At 49.1% G+C, this 8,405-nt stretch overlaps 2 non-coding genes across 2 annotated transcripts; both read left to right on the forward strand.

Annotated features, from left to right (window-relative positions):
- Nucleotides 1-1,981: 1,981 nt before the first annotated feature.
- trnar-ucu (transfer RNA arginine (anticodon UCU)) lies at nt 1,982-2,074 on the forward strand. Its single transcript has 2 exons — nt 1,982-2,018; nt 2,039-2,074. It is a non-coding gene; the product is annotated as a tRNA-Arg (tRNA).
- Nucleotides 2,075-5,043: 2,969 nt separating this feature from the next.
- On the forward strand, nt 5,044-5,114 carry trnag-gcc (transfer RNA glycine (anticodon GCC)). The gene has a single exon. It is a non-coding gene; the product is annotated as a tRNA-Gly (tRNA).
- The last annotated feature ends 3,291 nt before the right edge of the window (nt 5,115-8,405 follow it).

Below are 8,405 nucleotides of genomic sequence, written 5' to 3' on the forward strand. Positions count from 1 at the left end.
AGGTTTTAAAGAAGTCGGGAGCCGAGTGCTCTTGGCAGAACCCAAACCGGGCATCAATGAGCAGGTTATTGGTCAGTAAGTGCCACTTTACAGCACTGTGGATGAAACCTTCCATCACTTTGCTGATGATTGAGAGTAGAGAGTAGACTGATGGGGTGGTAATTGGCTGGATTGGATTTGTCCTGCTTTTTGTGGACAGGACATACCTGGGCAGTCTTCCACATTGTTGGATAGATGCCAGTGTTGTAGCTGTACTAGAACAGCTTGGCTGGAGCACAAGTCTTCAGAATGACAGCCGGGGTGTTGTCAGGGCCCAGAGACATTGCTGTATCCAGTGTGCTCAGCCTTTTCTTGATATCACGTGGATTGAATCGAATTGGCTGAAGACTGGCTTCTGTGATGGTGGGGACCTCAGGAGGAGGCTGATATGGATCAGGCCAGGGGGTCCGTCCAGCTTCATTTTTATTATTTTGTTTCATAGCGGTTTGTTACAACTGAGTGGCTTGCTAGGCCATTTCAGAGGGCAGTTAAGAATCAACCACATTGCTATGGGACTGGAGTCACACAAAGGCCAGACCAGGTAAGGACGGCAGATTTCTTTCCCTGAAAGACATTAGTGAACCAGATGGGTTTTTACGACAATCCGATAGTTTCATGGTTACCATTACTGATTCTAGTTTTATTTGGGGGGTTAGGAGAAATAGAGAAGGAGGAGCCTCGTGTGGAGACCAGTTCGTGCAAATGGACTGTTTCTGTGGGGCAGACTCTATAATATTATGACACACCCGTTTTAATCAGACACAGAATGATCCGGGACTGACAGCACATCCCTTTTAAACAGACACAGAATGACCAGGGACCTACTGCACATCCCTTTTAAACAGACACAGAATGATCCGGACTGACAGCACATCCCTTTTAAACAGACACAGAATGATCCGGGACTGACAGCACATCCCTTTTAAACAGACACAGAATGACCAGGGACTTACAGAACATCCCTTTAAAACAGACACAGAATGATCCGGGACTGACAGCACATCCCTTTTAAACAGACCCAGAATGACCAGGGACTGACAGCACATCCCTATTAAACAGATACAGAATGACCAGGGACTTACAGCACATCAATTTTAAACAGACACAGAATGATCCGGGACAGACAGCACATCCCTTTTAAACAGACACAGAATGATCCGGGACTGACAGCACATCCCTTTTAAACAGACCCAGAATGACCAGGGACTGACAGCACATCCCTTTTAAACAGATACAGAATGACCAGGGACTGACAGCACATCCCTTTTAAACAGACACAGAATGATCCAGGACTGACAGCACATCCCTTTTAAACAGACTCAGAATGACCCGGGACTGACAGCACATCCCTTTTAAACAGACACAGAGTGATCCTGGACTGACAGTACATCCCTTTTAAACAGACACAGAATACTCCGGGACTGACAGCACATCCCTTGTAAACAGACACAGAATGATCCGGGGCTGACAGCACATCCCTTTTAAACAGACTCAGAATGACCCGGGACTGACAGCACATCCCTTTTAAACAGACACAGAGTGATCCTGGACTGACAGTACATCCCTTTTAAACAGACACAGAATAATCCGGGACTGACAGCACATCCCTTTTAAACAGACACAGAATACTCCGGGACTGAAAGCATGTCCCTTTTAAACAGACACTGAATGACCCGGGACTGACAGCACACCGCTTTTAAACAGACACAGAATAAACCGGGACTGACAGCATGTCCCTTTTAAACAGACACAGAATGATCCGGGACTGACAGCATGTCCCTATTAAACAGACACAGCATGATCCGGGACTGAAAGTAGACCCCTTTTAAACAGACATGGAATGCTGCCTGACCTGCAGAGTGTTTCCAGCATTTCACCTGTTTATAATTAAGATTTCCAGCATCAACACTATTTTGCTTTTGTAATAAAACTTTATGTAATTGGCTCTGTGGCGCAATGGATAGCGCATTGGACTTCTAGTTGTATGACAGATTAAGGCATGCAAAGGTTGTGGGTTCGAGTCCCACCAGAGTTGGATTTTGGGTCAGGGTTCGGTGGTTCTTCCACTGACGGTACATTTTGCAGTAAATCGGTAATTCAGAGAAGGGAAACTACCGCCCCGGCACATTCCCTCTGAGTACTCTCAACCCCTGAGTCAGTTACACAGGAGCAGGAGGAGGCCATTCAGTCCCATGGCCGTTTTACATAGGAACAGGAGGAGACCATTCAGTCCCATGAACATTTTACACAGGAACAGGAGGAGGCCATTCAGCCCCTTTATCCTGTTATACAGGAAGAGGAGGAGGCCATTCAGCCCCTCGAGCCTGTTACACAGGGACAAGAGGAGGCCTTTAACGCCTCGAGCCTGTTGCATTGGACAGGAGGAAGCCGTTCAGCGATACAAGATCTGTACAAGAACAGTAGAACTCCATTCAGCCCCTCGAACCTGTTACATAGGATGAAGAGGAGGCAAAACAGACCCATGATCCAGTTATAAAGGAACAGGAGAAGGCAATTCAGACCAACGAGTCTGTTATAAAGGAACAGGAGGAGGCAATTCAGACCCACGAGTCTGTTTCACAGGAGCAGCAGGAGGCCATTCAGCCCCTCAAACCTGCCACACATGAACAGGAGGAGGACATTCAGTCCCTCAAGCCTGCTGCACTGGAACAGGAGGAGGCAATTCAGACACATGAGTCTGTTATACGGGAACAGGAGGAGGCCATTCAGCCCCTCAAGCCTGTTATACATGAACAGGAGGAGGCCATTCAGCCCCTCGAGCCTGTTATACATGCACAGGAGGATGCCATTCAGCCCCTCAAGCCTGTTACACGGTAACAGGAGGAGGCCATTCAGCCCCTCAAGCCTGTTACACAGGAACAAGAGGAGACAATTCAGACACACGAACCTGTTATACAGGAACAGGAGGAGGCTATTCAGCCTGTCGAGCGTGTTATACAGGAAAAGGAGGAAGCCATTCAGCCCCTCAAGCCTGTTAGACAGGAACAGGAGGAGGCCATTCAGCCCCTCGAGCCGGTTACACAGGAATAGGAGGAGGCCATTCAGCCCCTCAAGCCCGTTATACATGAACAGGAGGAGGCCATTCAGCCCCTCGAGCCTGTTATACATGCACAGGAGGATGCCATTCAGCCCCTTGAGCCTGTTACACAGGAACAGGAGGAGGCCATTCAGTCCCTTGAGTCTGTTATACAGGAACAGGAGGAGGCCATTCAGCCCTTCGAGTCTGTTGTAAAGGAGCAGGAGGAGGCCAATCAGCTCCTCGGGTATGTTACACATAAACAGGAAGAGGCCATTTAGCCCATCGAGCCTATCATACAGGAACAGGAGGAGGCCATTCAGCCCCTCGAGCCTGTTATGCAGGAACAGGAGGAGGCTATTCAGCCTGTTAAGCCTGTTATGCAGGAAAAGGAGGAAGCCATTCAGCCCCTCAAGCCTGTATCACTGGAACAGGAGGAGGCCATTCAGCCCCTCGAGCCTGTTATGCAGGAACAGGAGGAGGCTATTCAGCCTGTTAAGCCTGTTATGCAGGAAAAGGAGGAAGCCATTCAGCCCCTCAAGCCTGTTACACAGGAACAGGAGGAGGCCATTCAGCCCCTTGAGTCTGTTACACATAAATAGGAAGAGGCCATTCAGCCCATCGTGCCAATCATACAGGAACAGGAGGAGGCCATTCAGCCCCTCGAGCCTGTTATGCAGGAACAGGAGGAGGCTATTCAGCCTGTTAAGCCTGTTATGCAGGAAAAGGAGGAAGCCATTCAGCCCCTCAAGCCAGTATCACTGGAACAGGAGGAGGCCATTCAGCCCCTCGAGCCTGTTATGCAGGAACAGGAGGAGGCTATTCAGCCTGTTAAGCCTGTTATGCAGGAAAAGGAGGAAGCCATTCAGCCCCTTAAGCCTGTTACACAGGAACAGGAGGAGGCCATTCAGCCCCTTGAGTCTGTTACACATAAATAGGAAGAGGCCATTCAGCCCATCGAGCCTATCATACAGGAACAGGAGGAGGCCATTCAGCCCCTCGAGCCTGTTATGCAGGAACAGGAGGATGCTATTCAGCCTGTTAAGCCTGTTATGCAGGAAAAGGAGGAAGCCATTCAGCCCCTCAAGCCTGTTACACAGGAACATCATGGGCAAGGAAACCTCCTGCTGATTACCACCTACCACCCTCCCTCAGCTGATGAATCAATACTCCTCCATGTTGAACACCACTTGGAAGAAGCACTGAAGGCAGCAAGGGCACAGAATGTACTCTGGGTGGGGGGCCTCAATGCCCATCACCAAGAGTGGCTCGGTAGCAGCACTACTGACCGAGTTGTTCGAGTCCTGAAGGACATGGCTGCCAGTCTGGGCCTGCGGCAGGTGGTGAGGGAACCAACACGAGGGGAAAACCTACTTGACCTCCTCCTGACCAATCTACCTGTCACAGATGCAAAACAGTTCAAAAAGTATTCATTGGCTGTAAAGCACTTTAGGATGTCCTGAGGTCGTGAAAGCCCTGTAGAAATGCAAGTCCTTCTTTTACAGCCTTCAAAGACAAAGTGACTTAGCTGGCAAAGACCAGAAACAGGGACGGTATTATAGATGAACCTTACAGATGGGCCGGTTAGCTCAGTTGGTTAGAGCGTGGTGCTAATAACGCCAATGGTCGCGGGTTCGATACCCGTACAGGCCATTTATATTTCGAGGGAAGGTTAGTTTCGTAATTTTTGAGCAGTTTAAAAAGTTTGGAAGGAAACTCACACGGGACCGACAAAGCTGCAAAATCTTAGTTCTACCGAGAGCTCATGGACCTGAAAGGTTAACCCTGTGTTTTTCTGTCCACAGATGTTCCCTGACCTGTGGAGTGTTTCCAACATTTAATGAACAATTTCAGATCCAGCATCTGCTGCATTTCGCTTTTTATTTTACCGCAGTGTCCTCGCTTCTATTAACAAAAGTCAAAAATAAATTGTAGCTACTGGAAAATGGGTTTTTTTGTCACTGTGAGCATTGGTGGTTCAGGGGTAGAATTCTCGCCTGCCACGCGGGAGACCCGGGTTCGATTCCCGGCCAATGCAGGTTAAAATTTTTAACAATTTATTTCAGAGCAAACACATCACATGAAACATTAATAATAAATTAGCTGTTCCTGTGTAACTGGATCAAGGGAATGAATGGCCTCTACCTGTTCCTGTGTAACAGGCTGGAGGGGCTGAATGTCCTCCTGTTCCATTGTAACAGGCTCGAGGGGCTGAATGGCCTCCTGTTCCAGTGTAACAAGCTTGAGGGGCTGAATGGCCTCCTCCTGTTCCTGTGCAACATGCTCGAGGGGCTGAATGGCCTCCTCCTGTTCCTGTGTAACATGCTCGAGGGGCTGAATGGCCTCCTCCTGTGTAACAGGCTCGAGGGGCTGAATGGCCTCCTGTTCCAGTGTAACGGGCTCGAGGGACTGAATGGCCTCCTCCTGTTCCTGTTTGACAGGCTCAAGGGGCTGAATGGCCTCCTCCTGTTCCTGTTCGACAGGCTCGATGGGCTGAATGGTCTCCTCCTGTCCCGGTTTGACAGGCTCGAGGGGCTGAATGGCCTCCTCCTGTTCCTGTTTGACTGGCTCGATGGGCTGAATGGCCTCCTCCTGTTCCTGTTCGACAGGCTCAAGGGGCTGAATGGTCTCCTCCTGTCCCGGTTTGACAGGCTCGAGGGGCTGAATGGCCTCCTCCTGTTCCTGTTTGACTGGCTCGATGGGCTGAATGGCCTCCTCCTGTTCCTGTTCGACAGGCTCGAGGGGCTGAATGGCCTCCTCCTGTTCCGGTTTGACAGGCTCGAGGGGCTGAATGGCCTCCTCCTGTTCCTGTTCGACAGGCTCAAGGGGCTGAATGGCCTCCTCCTGTTCTGGTTTGACAGGCTCGAGGGGCTGAATGGCCTCCTCCTGTTCCTGTTCGACAGGCTCAAGGGGCTGAATGGCCTCCTCCTGTTCCTATTGAACCATGTTTCAGGCACTAATGTGGCTGATGTTCCGATTGTGCCCTCTGCTGTCCCGGCGCAGAAAGAAACACAGTGCCTGTGTATAAAACCCAAAGTCCTTGTACTTTCTTTCTTTCTTTGAATCTTTCTTTCATTTCTTCCTTTTCTGTGCCATATGCTCCTTATTCTATTGTTGCTTAGTGATATATGTGTTCATATTTGCCGGTTTCAGCATGTTCATTGCTTCTGCTGCTTTGAATTGTGTCGAAAAAGTGAACTGAATTTCTCCACCTGTGTGAAGCATCCTCGGGTTCGAAGCTGTTTTGGTTTCAATCAAACAAACGCACAGATTACTCGAACTCGCTGAGACTTTCCTGGCCAGTATTTGTTTCTTGCTTCCTTTGCATTTGGAAAGGCCCAGGCTTCATCCCCGGCCTGTGCTGAGGGAGCTGACCTGAGCCTGGGCAGCGGTTACAATTGGTGTCTGTGGCCCTGTGTTAGGGAGAGGGTGAATGAGCCTGGCTTCTTGTCCACTCGCCCTGCTGGCTGTGGGCAATGGCTGAGCAGAGGACCAGTTGTGATCGGTTTCAGCAGGAGGGGAGAGGTGGAGAAGGGAAATTGTAAAGATAAATAAAGGGGCTCCCAGCTGTTACAGCTGCTGCTGCCCACAGTAGGCAGTTTGGACAGTGGGTTACCACAGCCCGTGACACACACGAGGCAATCCAGCCTCCTCGTGGGCTGCCTTCACTTACACTTCTCCTTTTTAAGATGAAACTGTCATTTCATTCAGGTGATGTCTAAACCACATCCCCTCTGACTGTCATTTCAAAACCATTGCACTTACAGTCTCAGCTCAACATCGGCAAACCCCAGCAGCAAGCAGGTGAGATTTACAATCTCTTAATGATCAATGATCTTTCACAGGAACGTGTCAAATCAGTGCTATGTTGTTAAAGTCAACACAGGATGTCAAGGTCTTAGAGAGGGTGCAGAGGAGATTTACCAGAATGGTACCAGGGATGAGGGACTTCAGTGATGTGGAGAGACAGGAGATGTTTAGAGCAGATAAGTTTAAGTGGAGATTTGATAGAGATGTTCAAAATCATGAATTGTTTTGATAGCGTAAATAAGAAGAAAGTATTTCCACTGGCAGAAGGTTCGGTAACCAGAGAACACAGACTTATGGTGATTGGCAAAAGAACCAGAGGTGACATGAGGAAACATTTTTTTTAAGCAGCAAGTTGTTGTGATCTGGAATGCGCTGCCTGAAAGGGCGGTGGAAGCAGATTCAACAGTAACTTTCAAAAGGCAGTTGAATAAATACTTGAAGGAAAAACATTACAGGGCTATGGGGAAAGGGCAGGTGAATGAAATTAATTGCAGAGCTCTTTCAAAGTGCCGGCGCAGGGCTATGGGGAGAGAGTGGGGCACTGGGATTTATTTGGGATTGATACAGGTCTATGGGGTGTGAGTGGGGCAGTGTGATTAGTTTGGGATTGATTCACGGCTATGGGGTGAGAGCGGGGCAGTGGGATTAGTTTGTGATTGATACAGGTCTATGGGGTGTGAGCGGGGCAGTGGGATTAGTTTGGGATTGATTCAGGGCTATGGGGTGAGAGCGGGGCAGTGGGATTAGTTTGTGATTGATACAGGTCTATGGGGAGTGAGCGGGGCAGTGGGATTATTTTGGGATTGATTAAGGGCTATGGGGTGAGAGTGGGGCAGTGGGATTAGTTTGGGGATTGATACAGGGCTATGGGGAGATAGCGGGTCAGTGGGATTAGTTTGGGATTGTTACAGGGCTTTGGGGAGAGAGCGGGACAGTGGGATTAGTTTGGGATTGTTACAGGGCTTTGGGGAGAGAGTGGGGCAGTGGGATTAGTTTGCGATTGATACAGGTCTATGGGGAGATAGTAGGTCAGTGGGTTTAGTTTAGTATTGCTGTGGCAAAGACCCAGAATTAACACAGTGGGCCGAATGGTCTCCTCTGCTCTGTAAATATCTATTGTTGGAGACTCCTCGGCAGCTTTTAACACACCATTTGGTGTACATTTCCTCTCCATATTCTTCTCTAAATGTTCACTGACGGTTCCTTCACAGCTACCCAGGCTCCCTGTTTTTCGTGTTAGCAGCAAATGTCGATACGTCTGCCTCCTGTACCCAAGTCCAGATTGTTGAAATGGCAAGAAGGGCAACGGTCGCAGCAGTGATGCAGGGGGGCCAACTCTTTACATCGTCCAGTCAAAAAAACACCCAATAACTACCGCACTCTGCTTCTGCCTTTTAACCAGCTTCCTGGTTTCTAGAACGGTTTCTAGTTGAGTATTAATTTTATCCCATATAAGGACATAGAAACATAGAAACATAGAAGATAGGAGCAGGAGTAGGCCATTCGGCCCCTCGAGCCT

The sequence above is a fragment of the Somniosus microcephalus genome, unplaced genomic scaffold (assembly GCF_052327205.1).
Source record: "Somniosus microcephalus isolate GS21.2 unplaced genomic scaffold, FLI_Smic_1.0 unresolved_chr8, whole genome shotgun sequence".
Taxonomy (NCBI): Eukaryota; Metazoa; Chordata; class Chondrichthyes; order Squaliformes; family Somniosidae; genus Somniosus; species Somniosus microcephalus.